Here is a 24,110-nt window from a genome sequence, read left to right as displayed (position 1 = left end):
AACGCGCGCAGTGTACTGAACGCTACCTTTTACGCCAGACTTCCTTCGCCACCTCAGACCAGGCGAAGCGCAATAGAGTAGATAGGGATTGCTTCAGAAAAAGTCAAAAATGTTTCTAAGTCCCAAAAAACGCTGGCGTGTTTTCTACATTATGGGTGATAGGCTGAAAAAGATCGAAAAATTTTTTGGGGCTCCCCTCCTTCCCCCCTACATTTCCTAACTCATGGCAACTTAACTATACAGTGGGCACATGTGTAGGGCAAAATAACATTTTTATTTGATGTTTTGAAGCTTTTCTAGCCATTTGTAGTGCTGATACGTATTCCTCCATTGAAATTAGAATTTGGCGCCGTATGCAAATTAGCCTTCGCTAGCGTAACTTCGCTTTACTTAGCGAATCAACGCTAGCGCAACTTCGCAACCTTACGCTACCCCTGTGCGCAACTTCGGATTTTAGTGAATTTGCGAAGCGCTGGTGAAACTACGCCTGGCGAAGTGTGGCGAAGTGCGGCGAAGTGCGGCGAAGTTACGCCTGGCGCAACTACGAATCTTAGTGAATTTGCCCCTTAAGGTGGCCATAGATGCAAAGATCCGCTCGTTTGACGATGTTGCCAAACGAGCGGATCTTTCCCCGATATGCCATTAACAGGCATGGCTATATCGGGGGTAATCTGATTGTTCGGCCGTATAGCCGAACGATCAGATTATGATGTGCCATGGGCTCCGGCGGGATCGGTCGGGTCAAAATCGACCGATCTCCGCCGGGCGAAAAATGTCGGCACACGCCACACACGATCCAAAAAACGTACGAATCCTCGATTCGTACGATCGGATCTGTGTGTCTATGGCCACCTTTAGTTCCCCAGCAAAGACAAGTCTGTTAATCAGCTGCCTTGTCTTACATTGTATCAACAGTCAGAGCCATCAGGGCAGAGACTAGAAAGGGACAGACACTGCTTTCAAAAGCAATACATATACAAATAACTTAAAAACCATACACAATTTGTAATGTATGTATACTGCAAAGTTGCTTAGAATGATGTTTTCTGTTATTTTTTTGGGTTAACAGTCCCTTTAATATAACCAGTTGGCTATAAGTGAGTTTAATCATGATGCATGTCTTATCTTAAACTCTTGTTTATCTACCTGGGAATGTATTTAACTGTACATTTATTGAACACATTTCCCTTCTCTTAGGACTTACTGGTTTCCTCCTCCTCTGGTATTGACTATCTCTATGGCTGTTTCCTCTCCAAAGTTGGAAAGCATGCCTGGCATGAGCTGGGTCATGATCTGACATTCTTTCTGAATCCTATGGGGCAAATTCACTAACCTCCGAAAATTCGCCAGTGACGGCTTCGCTCACAGCGCAACACTTCACCAGGCGTAGATTCGCCAGGACAATGCTAATTCACTAAAATCTAAAGTTGCATCCAGGGCGCCGAACGATGGCGAAGTTGCGCTAGCATTATGCGCCAAGCGAAGCGAAGTTGTGATAGCGTTGGCTAATTTTCGCCGCATTAGTCACTTCGACCTTTAGTAAATTTGCCCCATGTCTTCTCCATGACATCTCCCTATATTCATACAGTATCACATGCATCATGATACTCCCAAATGCTTGCTTGAAACTTTTCTGCAAATAGATATTCAAGGTATGCAAAGTATTTCATGAATGCTACATATCCCTTTGAATAAAAAAGCGCTTGCCACTGACCAGCCAAAGAATTAGCTGAGATCCTTGGGGGCATAGAGAGAGGAGGCTGCCGTTGTAGGGTCAAACTTTCATTTAAATTACCCCCTAACACTTGTAAACTTGGCATATTTTTTTAGGGGACTTGTTGTTTTTATTTAAAAGTACTTTAAGGTTTGTTTTGAGGCCCCACTTATTAATCAATAAATATTATCTCTCACCCTGCTTTGAAAGTAATGGACCTAAATCTGAAGGGTGCGTGTTCACTTGTACAACATAATAATAATCCCTGAAGACAGAAATACTGTATACCAGTATACTGCATACTGTTAAACCAGAGAGTCTATATGTACTGGGTAGAAATAACATGCCAAAGCATATATTTTTCAAGCACTTTATAAACATGAAACAATAGAAGCAAAAAGAGTGGCGGTCTAGATAATGATAAAGTCAAGGTCTACTGATCACCATCTGAAGATCTACTGATAGACCTGACCTATCGTTTGGCACCCCTGCAAAACCAACTAAAATGAAATGGCCAAAATAAAAAAAGAAAAGTTTGTTAAATCTTTCTGGTTCATGCCACCCTTGGAGTTCCAGTATTCCCAAATATATAAAAATACTGGTATATTACTCATCCAGCTTTTTTAAACCCCCAATATCACCCTAACTGGTCTTCATGGTGGTGTTTCATATGTATTTATGAGAGCAACAGAAGAAAATTGGAATGTAGATAAAATTTGAACTCTACTGTGCACTCTCAAGAAAGCTGCAAGGAACTGGCCACCTCTAGCAATTAACCCTTTACTTACTCTTTACTAAATAAATATACAGGTATGGGACAGGACCTGGGGGTTTCCAGATCTTTCTGTAATTTGGAACTTCATACCTTAAATCCACTAGAAAGTCATGTAAACCTTAAATAAACCCAATGGGCTGGTTTTGCTTCTAGTATGGAATAATTATATCTTAGTTTGGATTAAGTACAAGGTACTGTTTTAGTATAAACAAGAAAAATATTTTTTACAAATCTGGATTACTTATAAAATAAAATGGAATCTATGGGAAGTGACCTTTTCTGGATAACATATTTCCAGATAACGGATTCCATACCTGTACTAATATAAATATGTATACCTGTTTACATCATGGGTTTTTCCATACATGTTCAGAAGTGGAGCTACTAAAAGAAAACAATGGGCAATAACAAGTGGGAATACTATTAATAACCCATAGCGGCCTCTACAAAAATACAGGTTTTTCTCTTATCTAGGTATGGGGTCTTTTTATGTTACAAGAGAAGATAAGTCTTCTAGGTAAATTATTCTCTAGTATGTTAGTGACGTCCTGTGCATATTCATATATTCATGCACAGAAAACTGTACTTTTAGGGTTGGGGCAGACAGGCAGATTCAGGGAGACTTGCGACTAATCACCTCTTCTGCGGAGCGACAATCTCCCCGAACTGCCTTCCATCTGCCTTCCGCCTGCTTGAATGAAGAATCGTCTGTGGTAATGCACTCGTGGCAAGTAAACAGGTCATTTTTCATAAAGAAGACATCAATGGTGAATATCCGCATATGTATCTCACCAAATCTGGTTTAGAAAGAAATATTTTCTGGACAGGCAGAAAAAGAAACAGTGTTTCTAACTTAATTGGCTTTTGGCAGAGAGCACAGAACAGTCAGCCACAGCTGCAGAGAAGATACTTTTGTAACAATTTTGAGATAAGCAAATAAGTAATTGTAATAAGATAAGATAACAGGTCTCTTGGGAGAAGTTAAACTCACAGCTTAAAGGGCAATTCGACTTCATTAGCAAAACTGTAATAACTGGAAAAAAACACAGAAATATGTTCAAAATTTCAAAGCCTGCCAAATTTTGTAAAATTAATATGGTAATTAGGGAGTGTGGCTACAAAATGGGCATGATCAAAAACATTCTTGGGGTGCACCATCATCTATCCCCTGCACTTGCTACTAATGCACTCGTTAATCTACCCCGTCTTGTCACCAAATTCCCAGATAGTGGGGCTCTATTCAGGGGTGTAACTACAGAGGAAGCAGACGCGAGCCAATGAGGTATAGGGGGCCCCCATGATTGGTAAAACAATCAATTAATTTGCTGTGAGGCCCAGTAATATCTAGTTACTCCACTGACTCTAATCTTGTAATAAAACGTTTTTACATACCTTCAGTGTATCCAAGTTCCATTTGTACTTGACAGAATATTTTAGTATGTGTTAAACCAGGTGTGTTGGTAGTTATATCTGTTTTGAAGAATAAGGGTAAGGGCACACCTGGCAATTCGGGGAGATTTAGTCGATTGGCGACTACGGAATAAGAGAGCCGCGTGTGCCATGCCGCAGGCAATTTTTCATTATAGCCGGAGGAAGACAGGGGGAAGCCATTCGGGAAGATTAGTCGCCCCAAAGAAGAGGCGATTAGTCGCCAAGCGACTATATCTCCCCGAATCACCGGGTGTGCCCTTACTCTAACTGGTAGAAGGTAAGAAGTAGAACTATCAAAGGCAGTTCCCAGGTTCCATACAAGATAAGGTCTATAGATTTGTTCTTAAGTTTAATTCGCATGTAAGTTGGAACACGTACATTTACCTATTAAATTCAATCTAGACAGATGTTTATCTTAAGATGGTATTTATTTTTACCTTTCTGTGCATATTTATTTTTAACTGTTTGTGTTTCACAGTAGACAGCACACGCCAGAGGGGGTTAGGGCTGGTGGTTTATTAAAGATAAATGCTAATAAAGGCCAAGCAAACCACAGTATGTACTGTAATAGTGTCCATCTTTAAGTGTGAGTTGTATGTAAGTCGGATGTTTGTAACCTGCGGATTCCCTGTACATAATACTAACCATAGCAAGAACTTCTACTTTGAAAGCAGGAACATAATATCCCTTCACCATCTCTCACTGGAGGAGCAATAACATTATATAATGCTATTAAATCTATGTGTTTTTTTTACATTTTTACTTAAAATATAGAAACACAGCACTGCACTCAACAGGAACTGTCAAAAGTGATTTATCACAAACAAAAATGTCCAACGTTTTGATCACAAACTGTGATCTTCAAGGGAAAAACAAAAAGAAGTGTGGAACAAACAAACACATAAAAACCCTTCTCCCAGCGAAATGGTGCCAAAACAAGGCTGTTACCATAGCAATACCCAGGCCCAGATTTGTGGCCTCACCTGAACTGGGGAATGGGTGGGAGATTTTGACAATTGTTTGAATCTCCTGCTTGCCCAGTATATATGCCAGCATAATACAAGTATGGCATACTTTATCCAGAAACCTGTTATCCAGAAAGCTCCAAATTACAGAAAGGCCGTCTCCCATAGACTCTATTCTATCCAAATAATCCACATTTTTAAAAATGATTTCCTTTTTCTCTGTAATAAAAAAACAGTATCTTCTACATGATCCCAAGATATAATTATTCATCCTTATTGGAACAAAATCAGCCTATGGGGTTAATTTAATGTTTAAATGATTTTCTAGCAGAAAGGTATGAAGATCCAAATTACAGAAAGATCCCTTATCCGGAAAACCCCAGGTCCCAAGCATTCTGGATAACAAGTCCCATACATGTAAAATAGGACAGATAAAGATAACTGGTGAAAAATCAATACATAAGAGAAAAAAATACATGAGATATAAAAACATCTAATAATCATAGCATATCAAGTAAACCAAAACTGTGGTGCTAGCTAAAACAACGGCATATCTCACTGGGTTTACCTATAAATTATATTATTTATATGTGATAATATTAATGCCTAATTCACAGTGTATATTATTATTGTTTTCAATAAATAAATTAATTCATTTATTTGTAATAGATGTGTCATTGAATAGACTTTAAAAAAGCTCAATTTGAAACGTACACTAGAAGAATCATAGTACTTTTCTCCTAGAATCCTAACTGATTTTGAACACAAGGATTATTTGATTTATAATTAGTGTTATTAGTGGATGAGAGCAGAAAAGGTGTTGTCATTCCTGCAGTGACTAATGAAAACCTCTGCTACGTCTAGTCTTTTCTGAATTAAAGTATTTAGTAAGGTAGTCTATAGGATCCATTATCTGGAAACCTGTTATCCAGAGAGCTCTGTATTACAGGATGGTCCTCTCCCCATAAACTCTATTTGAAACCACTTACAGTCACATGAAATAGTTTGGGAACCCCTCTTTCAACGTAGCAACTTCCTTTTAATATATAACATGCCTTATGTAAACAGTAGTATTTCAGCAGTGACATAAAGTTTATTGGATTAACATAAAATATGCAATATGCATCATAACAAAATAAGATAGGTGCATAATTTTGGGCACCCAACAGAGATATTACATCAATACTTAGTTTAGCCTCCTTTTGCAAATAATAGTCTCCTATAGCCTTTGATGAGTGTTTGGATTCTGGATGGCTGTATTTTTGACCATTTGTCCATACAAAATCTCTCCAGTTCAGTTAAATTTGATGGCTGCCGAGCATGGACAATCTGCTTCAAATCATCCCATAGATTTTTGATGATATTCAAGTCGGGGGACTGTGACGGCCATTCCAGAATATTGTACTTCTCCCTCTGCATAAATGCCTTTGTAGATTTCTAAGTGTGTTTAGGGCTATTGTCTTGTTGGAATATCCAACCCCTGCATAACTTCAACTTTGTGACTGATGCTTGAACATTATCCTGAAGAATTTGTTGATATTGGGTTGAATTCCTCCGACTCTCGACTTAAACAAGGGCCCCAGTCCCTGAACTAGCCACATAGTTCCACAGCATGATGGAACCTCCACCAAATTTGACAGTAGGTAGCAGGTGTTTTTCTTGGAATGTGGTGTTCTTCTTCTTGTTATGACCAAATGACTCAATTTTTGTCTCATCAGTCCAAAGCACTTTGTTCCAAAATGACCATGGCTTGTCTAAATGAGATTTGCATACAAGTCATTCTGTGATGTGAGTGCAGAAAGGACTTCTTTCTCATCACCCTGCCATCCAGATGTTCTTTGTGCAAATTGTGCTGAATTGTTGAACGATGTACAGATACACCATCAACAGCAAGATGTTCTTGCAGGTCTTTGGAGGTGATCTTTGGGTTGTCTGTAACCATTCTCACAATCCTCTGCATATGCCGCTCCTGTATTTTTCTTGGCCTGCCAGACCTGGGTTTTACAGCAACTGTGCCTGTGGCCTTTCATTTCCTGATTACATTCCTTACAGTTGAAACTGACAGCTTTTTTTTAGCCTTCCCCTAAACCATGATACTGAACAATCTTTGTTTTCAGATCTTTTGAGAGTTGCTTTGAGGATCCCATGCTGTCACTATTCGGAGAGTCAAACAGAAGCACAACTTGCAATTGGCCACCTTAAATACCGTAACTCATGATTGTAGAAACTCAAATTGCGAGCACTCACCCACTTGTCCAACGGGTCCATAACAACACCAGTGCTGAAACATAAAAGGCGTCCCCGGATCCAGACGTATTAGATATGTAATTAGCAGTAGTGATATGGAGCACACGGTGGTTAGGAAAAGTAAAGCCTTCTTTACTTTTCCCAACCACCGATGCTTCTGAGGAAGTGGTGAGACGCCACAAACGCGTCAAGTGTGGGGTAAAAGTCATATCCACATAATGTACTGCTGATTTTAAGGATTTTCAATAAAGAAGGCTTTACTTTTCCTAACCACCGTGTGCTCCATATCACTTCTGCTAATTACTTTACTCATGATTGGACTCACCTGCCTATGAAGTTCAAGGCTTAATAAGTATCTGCTGGTTGTCAGTAAAATCTTAAGTCCTAGCAATAGCTCAGTAAATTATTGGGCAATGATGCTAACATTTTATAAAGGAACGAAGGAGGAAAACATTTCCCTGAGCACCTTCCTTATCTTGCTGGCATATATACTCTATATAGGTTATGTCAGATGGCTACAAATTTATTTGAATTCTCTCAATATTTTCAACTTTTTTGAGGATGCCATTGAATTTTGCATTGCTACATACACTATGTATTATAAGGATGTTGCTGGCTATATTGCTAGTTTTTGCTAGTGTTTTAGACATTTCACATAGCATACAACTTATTTCCTTAAAACCTTTGGATCCAGATGTCAGAAATAGATATGCAGTAGACCTACAGATTATGTTAAAAGAATAAAGGAACAATAAACCTAAATAAGCGAGGCAGTGTGGATTCTAGAAATAGAAACCCAATTGGATTCTAGAAATGTAAACTCAATTTAATGTTAGGATTTTGCATTCTGAGCACAGCTGGGCCAAACCGACAGTAGGTGCGGGACAATAAAATCAATGAACAAGGACAAGATAAGTGTCTGGACTATTTTTTCTTTCCCCACCTGAGGAGTGTAAACCTATTAATAGATTGTCCTAACTGTAATGCATTTATGTGTAAAATTGGCTGCCAGGTCGCCAACCGAGGGATGACACCAATGCTTATTTGTTCCTAACCTGTTATTGTTAGTAGGATCCTGAACTCTGTAGTTTATGCAATAATTAGGGGTGACTAATGCAGTGTTTGGAGTAGGGACCAAGGAGGAAGCAAACTGCTTGAAACTGAAATAACCTTTATTGCGGTTGATAACAAGTCGATAACTAATCAGGTAGGTAGACAGGGTCAATAAAGCAAACAAGGCAAAGGCAGGTTTAATCAAGTTAGAGTGCACTGTGAAGCAGGACCGCCATCAGAAATCGCAGGGCCCATATGAGAAAATTTCCTGGGTCCCCTGGGCTGCGCCCACCGCAAGCCCCACCTACACGTCCACCGTCCCCACCCCACAGGTCCGCCCCCCACCACACAGTAAAACAAATAAAATATTGGTGGCTAGATATTGGTGGTCATGGCCGCCCATAAAAAAACATTTGTGTCCAGGGCCACCCCATTACAAAATACTGGTGGCTAGGACCCCCCATGAGAAAAAAAATTGGTGGTCAAAATTGGTGGCCAGCCCCCCCACACACATTATAAGAAAATTGGTAGTCAGGGCCCCTTAAACGTCCATGCCTTCCCGAAGTCAGCAGCTCTCAGCAAGATGGGGGCCTGACTAATCAAGTAAGTGTGGCGTGGCCAGGCCCCCCTTACCCTCGGGCCCCCTACAACTCTCCCCCCTGTCCCCCCCTGATGGCAGCCCTGCTGTGAAGCACACAAGGGGTTAAACAGTTCAGAGTACAAGGTCCAGACTGGGGAGGTATTGGGGATATAGCTGCACTTGCTCTGAGCTGCGAGTCCCACTGCAAGCAATGAGGAGCAATTAGCAGTGCTAGTGCAGAAAAGGAACCCTGACATACGTAGATTCTGTCTAAGGCCTGATTTAAGTTGCCGATTGGGGTCCTTTAGACCGATACAGCAGCTTATCTGCCAGTGTACGAGGTCCTCCAATGGGCCTCTCAGAACAATATCTGGCCAAAAATCAACAGGTTTGATTTTCCCATTCCGATCGAGGACCGCATCGGCTAGTTGTTGCTGTCCTCGTCCACTCGGCTGGTATGCCCGTCAATGTATTCCAAACATTCGCCCGCAGAGCCAAATGATCGGATTAGCCCGATATCACCCACCTTTTGGTAAGCATATCATCGGAAAGACCTTATAGTGTATATCCACCTTAAGGGCACATGGGCAGGTTGGGGAGATTTGTCGCCCCTGTGACAAATTGCCTTTTCTTCAGGGCGACAATCTCCCCAAACTGCCTTCCCCTACCTTCCTGCCGGCTATAATGAAAAACCGTGAAAAAACTAAGCACCGCGAGTGCTATCCCGCTGGCGATTTTTCATCCCGCTGGCCAGGGTGACTAATCTCCCCGAATCTGCCGGTGTGCCCTTACCCTTAGGCTAGGGTCAGGCAGGGTCAAAATCAGCCTGTTGCAAAGCACAAGCAATCTTAAATTGGCCCCTAAGGGCCTACAGCTGGTCATACATAGGGAGATCCACTCGTATGGTGATGTCGCCAAATGAGCAGACATCTCCCATATATGCCCACCTTGAGGTGAGTAATATCAGGCTGATACAAGGACCCCAATGATTGGATCAGAACGAGAAAAATATGGGCAGGTGGATTGAGGGCTGCATAAACAAACTAATGTGGTCCTTGATCCGAAGGGATTTTTAAACCTGCCTGGCCAACTTTCAGCCAGATGTTGACCCAAGATTATATATTTTTCCAGTTTATGAAAAGTAGAATTCAGGACAATATATTTTTGTTTCTTTCCACAGCTGTTTTTTTTATATATAATTTTCAAATTTGCTCAGGTGGTGCAATTTGCATCCTTAAATATTGCCAATATCTGTGAATAGTGGGGCCAAAGAGGCAACAGGATGAGATTATTTTTCCTGAATGTCGAGACATCTGTTGCTTAATCTGAGGAAACTGGTGCCCAAGTGCTTTCTCCACTTGCATTTCATCACAAAAATGTTGCAGTAAATACCCACAATGCAACCTGTTGGTGCCCTCAGGTGTATATATGGCAAATATGGCCTTGGAACTGGCTGATCCAATCACTGTGGGTGCAGTGCTGTATTTGCATCTAACACTGTCCTAGGCACCAGACCTAGTGTTGTCTACTGTAAAAATGGCAGTGTACTATATTTTTATTGTTTTTTCCATATTAAAGGGGCTGTTCGCCTTCCAAACATTTTTTTTTTCAGTTCAAATGTTTTCAGATTGTTCTCCAGCAATAAAGACTGTTGCAAACATTTATTTGTTTACCATTTTTCCAAAATTGAAGTTTAACTGTATTATATGTCTGTAGTTTCAGGCTGGCAGCTCAGTGATCCAGGTGCAGATTCTGAACTGTTAGGGCTCTTACACACGGGCGTTTTTTCCTGTACTCCCCTTCGTTGTGCTTTCTTCCATTCAGTCGCAGGGAAGGGCAGGAGTAGACACACTTAATTATTGTGAAGGGGGCTGTACTCACACAGACGCATGTATGTGCCGAATGCAGGTGAAATGCAACATGATGCGTCCCACCTGCGTTTGGAGTAATTGAGTGCGTCTACTCCTGCGCTTCCCTGCGGCTGAACGGAAGAATGTGCAACGCAGGTGAATGCAGGAAAAACCGCCTGTGTGTAAAAGCCCTTACAATTTGTTACATTAATCGATACATTTCTCAGCAGCATCTGTGGAATATTAGCAACGATTGTATCAATTCTAACAGCTGCCTTTAATGGAACTCAGGGATTCTGCTGAGCAGGGACAAAGATAAAAAAATGCATCAGCTAAATGTATCAATTTAGAGCAGTCTACAGTCAGTGACTTCCCCTCCCAGAGCTGCTTTAGAAAGACATGAGAAGGTGAAGAGTGAAACTTCATTATTGAAAAAACAGGCACAAATAGAAAATAGAAAGTACCTGAAAAATGAATGGAAACAACTGAACTGAAAAAAGTTTTGGAAGGTGAACAACCCATTTAATGACAACTGTGTCAAGCTAGAATTTAGCTGCTGTGACAGGTTGTGGGGAATGTTGTTTTGTGTCATGTATACAGCAGGAACCCAAATTTGACTTTGCCTAGGATTGAAGCCTGGTCACAAACAGTTAAAACGTTCTTTTAGGATTTCCCACAATTTATACAATTTTTACTCCCCAGCAAAACATAAAATCAGGGTATAACAGACAGTACATAGTAACATGCCCCTGGGTGCCTATACAGCAAACATGGTGGTGTTGGGTCTGTGATGGGATCATACCACATACAGACATATATCAGTCAAGCAGGCTTGTGCAACCCCCTTACAAGGATCAATAAACTGCTGAAATCAGACATTGACTCCATAATTGGTGTAAAAACTGCCTTGTCCACTACAGGGAAAGCTTTAAAAGGGGTTGTTTACCTTTAAATTAACTTTTTGTATGATGTAGAGCAGTGATCCCCAACCAGTAGCTCGTGAGCAACATGTTGCTCTCCAACCCCTTGGATGTTGCTCCCAGTGGCCTCAAACCAGGTGCACTGTCAAACAGAGTCTCAATGTAGGTTGACAATCCACATAGGGGCTACCAAATGGCCAATCACAGCACTTATTTGGCACCCTAAGAACATTTTTCATGCTCATGTTGCTCCTCAACTCCTTTTACTTCTGAATGTTGCTCACAGGTTCAAAAGGTTGGGGATCCCTGATGTAGAGCATGGGTGTCTGAAAGATAGATTGGCTCTACCAGTAGACTTTTAGCTGGTGATCAGTAGATCTCAAGACACTGTCAACAAACAACTGGTCTAAATTACCATTCTGTTTTATTCTTTTCATTCAGATATTTACTTTGTAAAGGTTACATAAGAAATAGTTGTTTTTTTAAATATAGTAATATAAATGCTCTTATAAATCAATATAATTTTAATATTTATTATATTAAGTAATATTTTCCATGTAACAGAATGCTAAGAGTGTAGATCATAATGGGACAACATCACTAAAAGTAGACCTGTATTAGTAAAGTCTGGGCACTCCTGATGTACAGAGGAATTTTCTGAGACAATTTGCAAGCGGTTTTCATTTTTTATTATTTGCATTTGGTGCAGCTTTTAGCTTTTTATTCAGCAGCTCTCCAGTTGGCAGTTTCAATAATCTGGTTGCTAGGGTCCAAATTACCCTAGCAACCACGCACTTATTCGAATATGAATAAAAGAAGCCTGAATAGAAAGATGAGTAATAAAGTGTAGCAATAACACAATACATTTGTAGCCTTACAGAGACCTGTTTTTTTAGAGGGGGTCAGCGACCCCCAATTGAAAGACGGAAAGAGTCAGAAGAACCTGACCCACAGGTTAAGAATTCTGTAGAACTCAAGGGAAGTAATAAGAAAACAACGCAGCAATAAGAATAAATCACGCCGAAGGAAGGAAGGTGTTTGCGCGGGAATAACGCTAGCTCGAGGCGCTACAGAAAACTGAGTAAGAGAAACGCCACACGAGGGAAAGGTTCGGAAGTGTAGGCGGCGGGAGCGTGCGCCGTGTCAGGTGGGCGGGGTTAGAAGGCGAGAGTGCGCCCTGTAGGGAAGTGGGTGGGGCAAGCTCAGTCAGTCTCGCCGCTCCGGTTCAAGCAGCTCCCGGTAAGTGCTGAAGCTTGTGTTCCTATTGACAAATGGCAAGTGAATGTCTGTGTCGGGAAGCGGGTGTCAGAACGGGAACGAGGCTTTTTCCTTGCGTTTCTCTCATGAACGTGCCGTGATATTGCGGAAGGCGTGATTGGTGCGAGTGATTGGCGAGAGCGTGTGAGCAACATCCTGGCAATGTGACATATGTGCGGCATAGAAACGTGTGGCACCGGCAGCGGCTCGTCTGTCTGTCTGTCTGTCTGTCTGTCTGTCTGTGTTACCACATGCCCGTCGCTTCCTACCTCACTTGCCTATACGAGTAAGTGACCTATTGAGTTGTTTAGAAGAAAACAGGAACTGGGCAGCAGCAAAGCCTGTGTGACCGGCTCACAATCACCCCCGTGTGTCTCTAGACTGACTGCTCCAATGAGAGGCACAATGATAAAGCAGTGGATGAGGTGAGTAAGTGGCATGTTGTGGAGCTTTCCTTGGGACTGAGGAGGGAGGGCTGCACTGTGCCCCTGTATAGTTGCTCCTCACTGTCTGAGTGTGAGTAATAGGTGGGAACCATGTGCAGCGTATGGTCAGTAACTCAGTATTCACCTCTGGCAGCGCAGTCGTACCTGCACCAGTGGGGGTATTAGGCTAGTGACAAGGGGCAGAAAAAACAGACTGAATATCCGCACCAACCAGACATTAGTCTCTTCCGCAAACCCCACCTACAGGTCCGCCTTCCCCACCACACAGTAAAAAAACAAAAAAAATATTGGTGGCTAGGGTTCCCACTTGTTAATAAAAAATAAAAAGATATTGGTGGTCAGGGCCCCCCCATAAAAAAACATTTGTGGCCAGGCCCTCCCCATAAAAAATATTGGTGGCTAGGACCCCACATGAAAAAAAATAATTGGTGGCCAAAATTGGTGGCCAGCCCCCCCCCTCCACATTATAAGAAAATTAGTGGCCAGGGTCCCTTAAACGTCCATGCCTTCCTGAAGTCAGCAGCTCCCAGAAAGCAGGGGACCCGGCTAATCAAGTAGATGTGGCGTGGTCGGGCCCCCCTTACCCTCGGGCCCCCTACAACTCTCCCGCCTGTCCCCCCCTGATGGCTGCCCTGGGCATATGTCAGCAGGTCCATCTCAGCCCCTGTCTGGCCCTAGCCTCTAAAAATGGACTCTGGTATTCTAGCAGTTGCTGGGCACCACAGCAAAATCATTTTAGGGCCCTAATTTTGTGCCAAGGCATTATAGTAGGGAGAGATTGTTCAGTATCAGTGGGGATTATAGCCTCTGGGAAGGGAGTGTGACTGTGGGATAGCAGGTATAGTAGGGAGAGATGGTGTCTATAGTAACAGTGGATAATAGTCTCTGGGAAGGGAGTGTGACTGTGGGATAGCAGGTATAGTAGGGAGAGATGGTGTCTATAGTAACAGTGGGATAATAGTCTCTGGGAAGGGAGTGTGACTGTGGGATAGCAGGTATAGTAGGGAGAGATGGTGTCTATAGTAACAGTGGGATAATAGTCTCTGGGAAGGGAGTGTGACTGTAGGATAGCAGGTATATTAGGGAGAGATGGTGCCTATAGTAACAGTGGAATAATAGTCTCTGGGAAGGGAGTGTGGCTGTGGGATAGCAGGTATAGTAGGGAGAGATGGTGTCTAAAGTAACAGTGGATAATAGTCTCTGGGAAGGGAGTGTGACTGTGGGATAGCAGGTATAGTAGGGAGAGATGGTGCCTCTATATAGTAAGTATGGAAGCATTGTATTTTTTGACATCAAAAGCTGATCACTCCTCAACGTCAACTCCTTCTTATAAATTATATGTATGTTATGTAAGGCTCTGGAAAACAACTTACAAAGAGCAGGAGTATTAAACCTGTACCCCTCCAGTTCTTGTTAAACTACTGTTTCCATAATGCACAAACAGCTGACAGATTAAACGGTGGTACACTTCATGGGAATCCATTCGTTTTTTTCTTTTATATATTGACACTTGTGTCATTCTTCAGCTACAACTGTCAAAATCCGATATCATTTTAATCATTTAAGAACCTGAAATGACCTGTTGGGAAGGGATTTTTCTTTTTTTACTGGTGTCTCTGTCTTTTGTGCAAAGTTGTAGCATTGAGCTTCCTCCCAACCTATCACCTTAAAGCTTTTAAGAGTTGTGGCTTTGAAGGTCAGGTCTATAAAGTACCTTGCTCTACTACAGTTTCCCCTGTATTTTGTTTATAGAGGGAACTGTAGAAATGTATGTGATTCTTTAGCATTTGCGGGATGAATTGGTCTTTTGTCAATCCTTATCGCTCCTGTTGTAAGACATAAGGATATTAAACACCTATGATTAAGTACCAGAGGGTATGAAACGCGTATGGTGGGTCATATGGGGTCAGTATGTACTAATTTTAACTTATGTTAAATTAAGCTACCCTGCTCCTTTTTTGGGACTGAGAGCATAGACTCCCCCATATCTTTAAGAATATTATAAGGATATTACAACCCATTGTGGAGTTTCCTTACCATATAACATACAAGGCCAAAATCAAGAGGCACAATTGATATAACTAAGCATTTGTGATAGCTGGAGAGATCACTAAACACCTTTTATAAGGATATGCACTATATGAATGAAAGCTCCTGTGACACACGGGTCTTTGTGTCTATCATTTGAAAACCAATGGCATTAATACTGTAGTATGTTTTTCTTAAATAACTTCCCCTGCTCTATTAAGATTGCTATCCATTAGATGTTGCAACATTGTTGGCGGGATTTGATTCTGCAAGGTGTGTAGGTGCCTTGGGAAATCTCACGTGTGACCTTGATTTATTGGGTAATTGCATCTAAATAGACCCTATATGATGTTGCTTATATCTTATTGTTCGAGCATTGACACATGAAGATTTTGGGCAAGGGGAGATTTGTCCCCAACGGTAGTGAATTTTTAATGCGGGCATCAAATCCCCCAGTGTGTCATTACCCTCAAAGACTGAGCACCCCACTACATCGCACAGTAGTAGGGTTTTGTTTGGAATGCACCATGGGGCTTCTACCGTTAAAGGTGCTTGTGGTCTGCTTCAGATGGAAAAAGTAGTTGTTTTATTTGCAGAAAACTGTAAAGCAGTATTACCGGTGAACTGTAGTCCGGGTGTGTATCCGCACTCTGACTTGTCCAAGTGGGTGCTATATCAAAATATGATAAATAGCGATAAGGAAGATAAGCACTCCGATATTACTGTGCATACCAACGTTTTGGTCCACATTTGGACGTTATGTATACACACACACACACACACACTAAGGGGCAGATTTATTAAAGGTTATATATATATATATATATCTATATATATATATATATATATCCTTGATAAAGATCCAAACGTGGACCGAAACGTTGGTATGCACAGTGGAATAAATTATTATTGACCAGTAATATTGGAGTGCTTATCTTCCTTATCGCTATTTATCATATTTTGACTCTGGCCCATTGAAAAACTGGAATTTGACTATTTGCAACCTTAATTACTGTATAAGTCAATGGGAGAAGTACAAGGATCAATTTGGTGATTCAAATTGCAATTTTCTAATTTGGATCGCATTTGATTTCAATTTTCGGGTTGATTCTATTTTTCCGAGCTGAGAAAATTCGATTTTATTAATACATTTCGATTGGTCGAATTTAGAATTTATAGGAGTTTTGAAAAGAATCACATGAATTTCGACACTTGAATGTGCCCGAGTGGCTTCTTCAGTCCTATTAGATACTGGATACATGGATAAATGATAATCTTCATAGACATAGAGGTATTCTGTAGGTCCCCAGCAGATGAAGCATGCAGTGTATTGTGGCAATTGCAGTCTTGGCTGGAGGAGAGCAGACTTCTACTACATTGCTTCTGTAGGATGGCATTTTGAGAAGGAAATAGCAAACGACAAACTGCTTTCACTTCTAATTTCATTTACAAATAACTAATTGAAAATGTCAAATGTATATGGGAAAGTTGCTTAGAAGAATTACAGTGTGGGTGGGCAGCCAGCAGCTAGTCTGACCTGTAAGGGAAGTCTTCCTTACCATGTGTGAAGGCAGAGCTCTGATTACTACCCACATCCTACTGTGTTTCTGGGGGAAGAACCATTTGGACATACCCACCTCATTTGTAACAAAAACACGTGCCAGAACGGATCGGAGAAAAGCTCCAATATAGTTTAAATTTTTAAAGGTAACCATTCATAGTAGTCTCTCGGGTGCCATATATTCTTTATTATTGCCTACATGACGAGGGTTCATTTTTAAAAATACAGTCCTTTTTAATGGTTTACCTAAGCCTAAATAGTTTTTTGTTGTTCTTTCTCATTAAAGGATATATTGTTTGATAGTTAGAAAAGTTCTGTGGCTCTGTTTATTCTGCCTCAGCTAAGCCAAGTATTTTTCCTCTTGCATGCTTTTATATAGTACCACAATAGTATACAGTGCTTTACAAGGGGTACAGTTAATATAATTGGATACCTACGTGCCAGGAGTTTAAATACAGAATAGGTCTTTGGCGTATGGGATGCTTTGTCACCCAGGAAATGTCTCATCCCTGCACGAAGCACCCAAAAATAGTTTCCCCCCTCCTGTATGGGAACCTCTGAATCCAAACTACTTAAAATGTATAATTGCATGAAAATTCAGAAGACAGCATAGTGGAGAGTGTGATTTCCTGCAGGTAACAAATCACCTTTAGAGATACTGTCTCTGATGCTGAACATATATGGGAAATCCCTTCCAAAAGACAGGACTTCTGTTGACTACTAGGAAGGAAAAAGGAATAGCCAATGAATACCACTATCTCAATGCAGCCATATAAAGCAACAATACCATAAAGCAAAGCTGCCAGTCCACACTAAAATCTGCTTGTACAGGTATGAGACCTGTTATCTAGAATGCGTGGGACTTGGGGTTTTCCAGATAACGATCTTTCTGTAATTTGGATCCCTACATTTTAAATCTGCTACAAATCATTTAAACATTAAATAAGCCCAATAGGCTGATTTTGCTTCCAATAAGGATTATTATATTATTAATTATATTAATAATTCTATAATAATTGATATCTTAGTTGGGATCATGTACAAGGTACTGTTTTATTATTACAGAGAAAAAGGAAATCATCTTTAGAATTTTGAATTATTTGTATAAAATGTGGTCTATGGGAGACAGCCTTTCCGTAATTTGGAGCTTTCTGGGCAACAGTGTCCCGGATAACAGATCCCATACCTGGACCAAAGAATGGATAATGAGGGGCCTGTCCAAACTGGGAAATAACTACATCCATGGCTATCAGGGGTACTTTGTATGTGAAGTGCTTTGCAGTCAGATAAAAACCTCAATCAAGTACCTAATTTAAAGGGGTGGTTCACCCTTAAGTTAACTTTTAGTATGTTACAGAATGGCTAATTCTAAGCAACTTTTCAATTGGTTTTCATTATTTATTTATTTTTTATTTTTTTAATTATTTGAATTTTTCTTCTGACTCTTTCCAGCTTTCAAATGGGGGTCACTGACCCCTTCTAAAAACAAATGCTCTGTAAAACTACAAATGTTTTGTTATTGGTACTTTCTATTACTCATCTTTCTATCCAGACCTCTCTTATGCATACTCCAGTCTCTTATTCCAATCAATGCATGGTTGCTAGGGTAATTTGGACCCTAGAAACCAGTCTGAAATTGCAAACTGGAGAGCTGCCGGATAAAAAGCTAAATAACTCAAAACCCACAAATAATAAAAAATGAGGACCAAATTGTCTCAGAATATCACTCTCTACAACATACTAAAAGTTAACTCGAAGGTGAACAACTCCTTTAACACAGTTTGGAAGTATGCAAAATGCCAAGACATAAATAGTAAAATCCTCCTAGAGATAGGAGTACCAAAACAAAAGGAACTCCATCCTATAGAAGGATCATGCCTCTCCCAGCCCAGTTCTCTGTGTGGATGGAGTCCTATTTACAACTAAGAAAGCAACACAGCAATTTGTTAGTGAAACTGACAGATACTATTGTTGCATTTAAATATATTGTACTATTTACTGGCATTTTTAAGAATTTTACTTAGATGTTATTTAGATATAATTTAGCAATTCAAATATAAATTTGTTTCAAAAGCTCACCCATTTTTTTGTGCCTTGGGTAAATCAGATGGAGGCAAGAATGCCAGTTATTTACTTTGTAGAGTTATTTGCATGAATCATGTGCATGATTTTACTGCACGCTTGTTTATTTCAGTCAATTAGTAGCTCAACTTTCACCAGTAAACAAGTAAAGGCTAGTTTTGGTCAAGGCTGAATCACTCCAAGCATTTAAATTAATTTTTACATTTGAATTATAATGTGGGGACATGACCCTTTTAGAATTTGCATTAAAATTTGTAGTTGTTTTTTTATGTAATAGCTAACTTTTTTCTATCATCTTGTAGTTGAAAAACATTCAGTGGTGTTAAACAGCCAGAGGAAGCAACATTACTCATTAGGAAAGTAAAAGTTACTTCACTGTGTTTACTATAACATCAACAGTTTTTTTTTGTAGAATTTTCTTTTTTAACTCGTAAACAGCAGAAAATTCCTGCCTTGCTAAAATTTTGAGATGTAGTTTTTACAGCTCAAATAAACATGAAAATATCCCTGACCATAATTATTGCTCTTGTGATAAATAATAGATTTTCATCACTTCTTTAGTGAGGGCACTAGCATTCTAGATAATATAATAATATATAATACCAAAGCAGGGACTTGCGGACTGCCTGCATGGTCAGGTAATCAGCAACTTTTACACTATTACCCAACTCAATGCAGGTCTATTACACATAAATAAACTGTTCAATTTTAACCTCCATCTCATTGAAACCAAATTAAAGCTACTCATGACCCAAAAATTAGTTTTGCACTTTGTATCTCTTCAATGAAAACTTATTATGAAAAAAGGGATACTGTCATGGGAAAACATGTTTTTTATTTTTTTTTAATTTTTTTTTTTTAAAACGCATTAGTTAATTGTGCTGCCCTAGCAGACTTCTGCACTGAAATCCATTTTTCAACAGAGCAAATAATTATTTTTAATATTTAATTTTGAAATCAGACATGGGGTTAGATATATTGTCTGTTTCCCAGATGCCCCCCAGTCACCTGACTTGTGCTTTGATAAACTTCAGTCACTCTTTACTGATGCATGGGCCAGGCCTGCCCACCCCCTCCAAAAGCAGTTTTTAAAAGCGTGCGCCGCTCTCTGGAAGCAGGTTTTTAAAGCACGTGTGAACCAGTAGCCCATCAGCAGATCAATGGGAAGGTAACCAGATAGCCTCTACCTGGTAGATATAAGAACAGCACTCAATAGCAAAAATCCAGGTCCAACTGCGACTCCTTCAGTTACATTGAGTAGGAGAAACAACAGCCTGCAAGAAAGCAGTTCCATCCTAAAGTGTTGGCTCTTTCTGAAAGCACATGACCAGGCAAAATGACCTGAGATGGCGCCTACCCACCAATATTACAACTAAAAAATGTACACTTATTGGTTCAGGAATGGAATTTTATATGTTATAGTGAATTATTTGCAGTGTAAACAGTGTAATTTAGATATAAAAACTACACCATAAAAATCATGACAGAATACCTTTAAGAGGGCTAATGGTGGCACACCTTTTGGCATTGTGTGTGGTGGCACACATTTGCAATTGGTTTTCATTTTCTGTTATTTGTGGTTTTTGTGTCATTTAGCTTTTTAATCATCAGCTCTCCAGCAGTTTCAGCAGCCTGGTTGCTAGGGTACAAATTACCCTAGCAACCATGCATTGATTTAAACAGGATACTGGAATATGAATTGGTGAGTGTCTCAATATAAAGACGAGTAATACAAAGTTGCAATAATAATAACATTGTAGCCTTACAGAGCATTTGTTTTTAGATGGTGTCAGTGACCCCCATTTCATAGTGTGAAGACGAAGGCAAATATTTAAGAATTATAAAAAATTGATAATGAAGACCGACTGAAAAGTTGCTAAGAATTAGCCATTCTATAACATACGAAACATTAACTGAAAGGTGAACCACCAAGTAAACATTTGTAATGAAAACAAATAATCTTTACTGCATCCATTAGTCACACATTTAAAGGAGAACTAAACCCTAAATGAATATGGCTAAAAATGCCATATTTTTATGTAATGACCTTATTGCACCAGCCTTAAGTTTCAGCTTCTCAATAGCAGCAATGATCCAGGACTTCAAACTTGTCACAGGGGGTCACCATCTTGGAAAGTGTCTGTGACACTCACATGCTCAGTGGGCTCTGAGCAGCTGTTGAGAAGCTAAGCTTAGGGGTCGTCACTAATTATCAAGCAGAAAATGAGGTTGGTCTGTAATATAAGCTGATGCTACAGGGCTGATTATTAAATTTTGATGCTAGTTGCACTGGTTTCTGTGCTGTCATGTAGTAATTATCTGTATTAATTACTAATCAGCCTTATATTGTGACATTTCTATTCTATGTGTTCTGTATATTGTGAGTGGGTCCCTAAGCTCAGTAAGTGATAGCAGCACAGAGCATGTGCAGTGAATCAGCAGAAAAGAAGATGGAGAGCTACTGGGGCTTCTTTGGAGACACAGATCATTACTGCTAAAGGCTGTGGTTGCCTTGGGCTGGTACAGAAGCCCAAAACACAATGTAAAAAATTTCTAGCCATCTTCTTTAATTAAGCTTTAGTTTTCCTTTTTAGCCATACATATTAAGGGCAGGGGCAAACAAAGCTACTGGGGGAGATTAGTCGCCCATAGACAAATCGCTTCCTCTTTGGGCAACTAATCTCCCTGAACTTTTGGAACTGATCTCCCTGAATTGCCCCATATCCTGTGATAACCCCTCGTTGCAAAGTAAGCGCAGCAGAGCTCACGGGCACCATCTTCTTCTCTTCGGTAATCTTAGGGTCTTCTTCCTTCCCTTTGGCTATTTCCGCCACTTTTGGAGCATGTGCAGTTGTCCGGAATCGGAAGATTGCTTCCGATACGGCACTTACTTTCCCGAAGATTACCGAAGAGAAGAAGATGGTGCCGCAAGCTCTGCTTACTCTGCAGCAAGGGGTAATTACAGGATTAGGGGCAATTACTGGAGTCACATGTGCGGACAGGAACAGGGGGGAGGGGGGACTATGTAGGGTAGGCGGTAGTGGGTTTTATTATATGGGGGTTTAGTTCTCCTTTAAAATCTGCTTGTTTGCTTGATCTTCCTCTTGTCACTACCTTCCTTGGATTGTAATTTCCACTGTTCTTTAAATGCACAGTATTAAATGATGACATATTAACTAACTTTGACTGTATCGTTATTAGTGCTGGTAGGGAACTGGAATGCAGCCACTTGTGTTGAAATTAAATTGATGAGAGGGCAGTGATAAGTGGTTTGGTGCTACAATATAACAATGAGCAAGAGGGATCACATGAGATGTTGTGAAGAGATGAATGTTGCCTTTTGGCCTTGCTGGATGAAAAGACATTTGTCCATTATTGAATCTTAAAATAACACTTCCTGGAATTACCATTTTCTACATATCAGCTGTGTACTGCTCAAATACTGCTCTGCCAGTCACAGAACACACAGTGAAGACTTTCACCCTGTGCCAGGAATGGCTGTAGTGCGCTGTCTGGCATCAGTAAGTAGCCATTCCTGGCACAGGTGAAAGCTGAACTTAAAGGGGTCATTCACGTTTATCGTTTTAGGGGCAGATTTATCAAAATGTGAGTTTAGAGCTTAATGGATAAAAACTCACCCAAATTTTGTTCATTCCCATGGGATTTTTAGAATTATATTTAACAATGGGTAAAAGTTTGAACTCCCCATTTGATAAATGCGGTTCTATAAAACCCATAGGAGCGAATAGAAGAGGATGCCCCATAGTATTATAGAATGCCCTTGCCAACGTTATACTTGGTTTTCATTATTTTTAAAGGGATTCTGTCATGATTTTTATGGTGTAGTTTTTATTTCTCAGATACACTGTTTACACTGTTTACATTGAAAATAATTCACAACTCTACAATATAAAATTTAATTCCCTAACCAATAAGTATATGTTATAGTTGTTATATAGGTGACTAGGCAACCAACTCAGGTCATTTTGCCTGTTCATGTGTTTTCAGAAAGAGCAAGAGCTTCACTATGAAACTGACAGACTGTTGTTTCTCCTACCTAATTTTACTGAAGGTGTCGCAGTGGGACCAGGATTTTTACTATTGAGTGCTGTTCTTATATCTACAAGGAAGCTGTTGTCTTGTGTTAGGGAGCTGCTGTCTTGTTACCTTCCCATTGTTCTGTTGTTAGCCTGCTGGGTGGGAGGTTGGGAGAGAAAGGGAGGGGGGTGATGTCACTCAAATTTGCAGTGCACCAGTAAAGAGTGACTGAAGTTTATCAGAGCACAAGTCCCATGACTGGGGGCTCCTGGGAAACTGACAGTATGTCTAGCCCCATGTCAGATGTCAAAATTAAATGTAAAAATATCAGTTTGCTGTTTTGAAAAAATGTATTTCAGTGCAAAAGTCTGCTGGAGTCTGGAGCAGCTCTATTAACTGGTGTATTTTGAAAAACATGTTTTCTTTCTATTCAGTCCCTCCATTGTTCCTTTTAAAGCCCCTTATTCAAACTGCTGCCTGGTTGCCAAAGTAAATTGAACCTTAGCAACAAGATGTCTGCTGGAATAAAGAAAACAAAATAATCCAAAAACCTTAAACAAGGAAGACCAATTGCAGAATGTCTCGGGATACCACTGTCTGCATCAAATTAAATGTCAATATAAAGGTGAACGACCCTCTTTAGCTGTGTTTAGAATGGAGAAGCTGATCAGTTCCTGGCTATACGAATGACATTGCTTCTTAGCACTGACTATATTGATCTGTTGGCGGTGTCTGGAAAAACAAATCAATGTTAGCAGTGTGCACATCACTGACTAGTTTCCCCGTAGCACCTCCTGTTACACTTTTGGCAGATGCCCTGCCCCCAGCCAGCCATAAGATTTGTTTGCACATGAATAGAGAGGAATGCACTGGTCTCGGAACAACCCGCATGCACTCTGTGTGAAGGATTTGTCTCCGACTGTCCAGGATCTGCTATCTTGGGGGCCAGGACAGTGTAAGCCATCAGGGACTATGGAGTTATTCTGCCAAGATGTGCCAGGTATCTAGGCTCATTACTAAAGCAGTCATCAGTTCTGAAATGACGCAGCAACAACACTTACTGAAACAAAGCAGCTCCTGTCCAGCCTGCCTGAGTGGGCCTGATGTCTGAGATTTTCACTTAGGGTAGGTAAGCTAAAACTTTGAATTGTTTTTTGCAGAAA

The 24,110-nt window shown here is 40.4% G+C and overlaps 1 protein-coding gene across 4 annotated transcripts in view; it reads left to right on the top strand.

Annotated features, from left to right (window-relative positions):
- The first annotated feature begins 12,626 nt into the window (after window positions 1-12,626).
- pik3cb.L (phosphatidylinositol-4,5-bisphosphate 3-kinase catalytic subunit beta L homeolog) overlaps window positions 12,627-24,110 on the top strand; it is a 105,195-nt gene continuing 93,711 nt past the window's right edge. The window contains exon 1 of one of the 4 annotated variants that reach the window (XM_018263924.2): window positions 12,627-12,774. The gene's annotated coding sequence lies outside the window, so the exon portion shown is untranslated. Of the gene's footprint in view, window positions 12,775-12,802; window positions 13,218-23,794; window positions 24,077-24,110 lie in introns of those variants that run through there. The other 3 variants (XM_018263925.2, XM_018263926.2, XM_041563467.1) reach the window with 3 other exon arrangements.

This window comes from Xenopus laevis, chromosome 5L (assembly GCF_017654675.1).
Source record: "Xenopus laevis strain J_2021 chromosome 5L, Xenopus_laevis_v10.1, whole genome shotgun sequence".
NCBI classification, from domain to species: domain Eukaryota; kingdom Metazoa; phylum Chordata; class Amphibia; order Anura; family Pipidae; genus Xenopus; species Xenopus laevis.
This window is presented reverse-complemented; position numbering and strand designations above follow the sequence as displayed.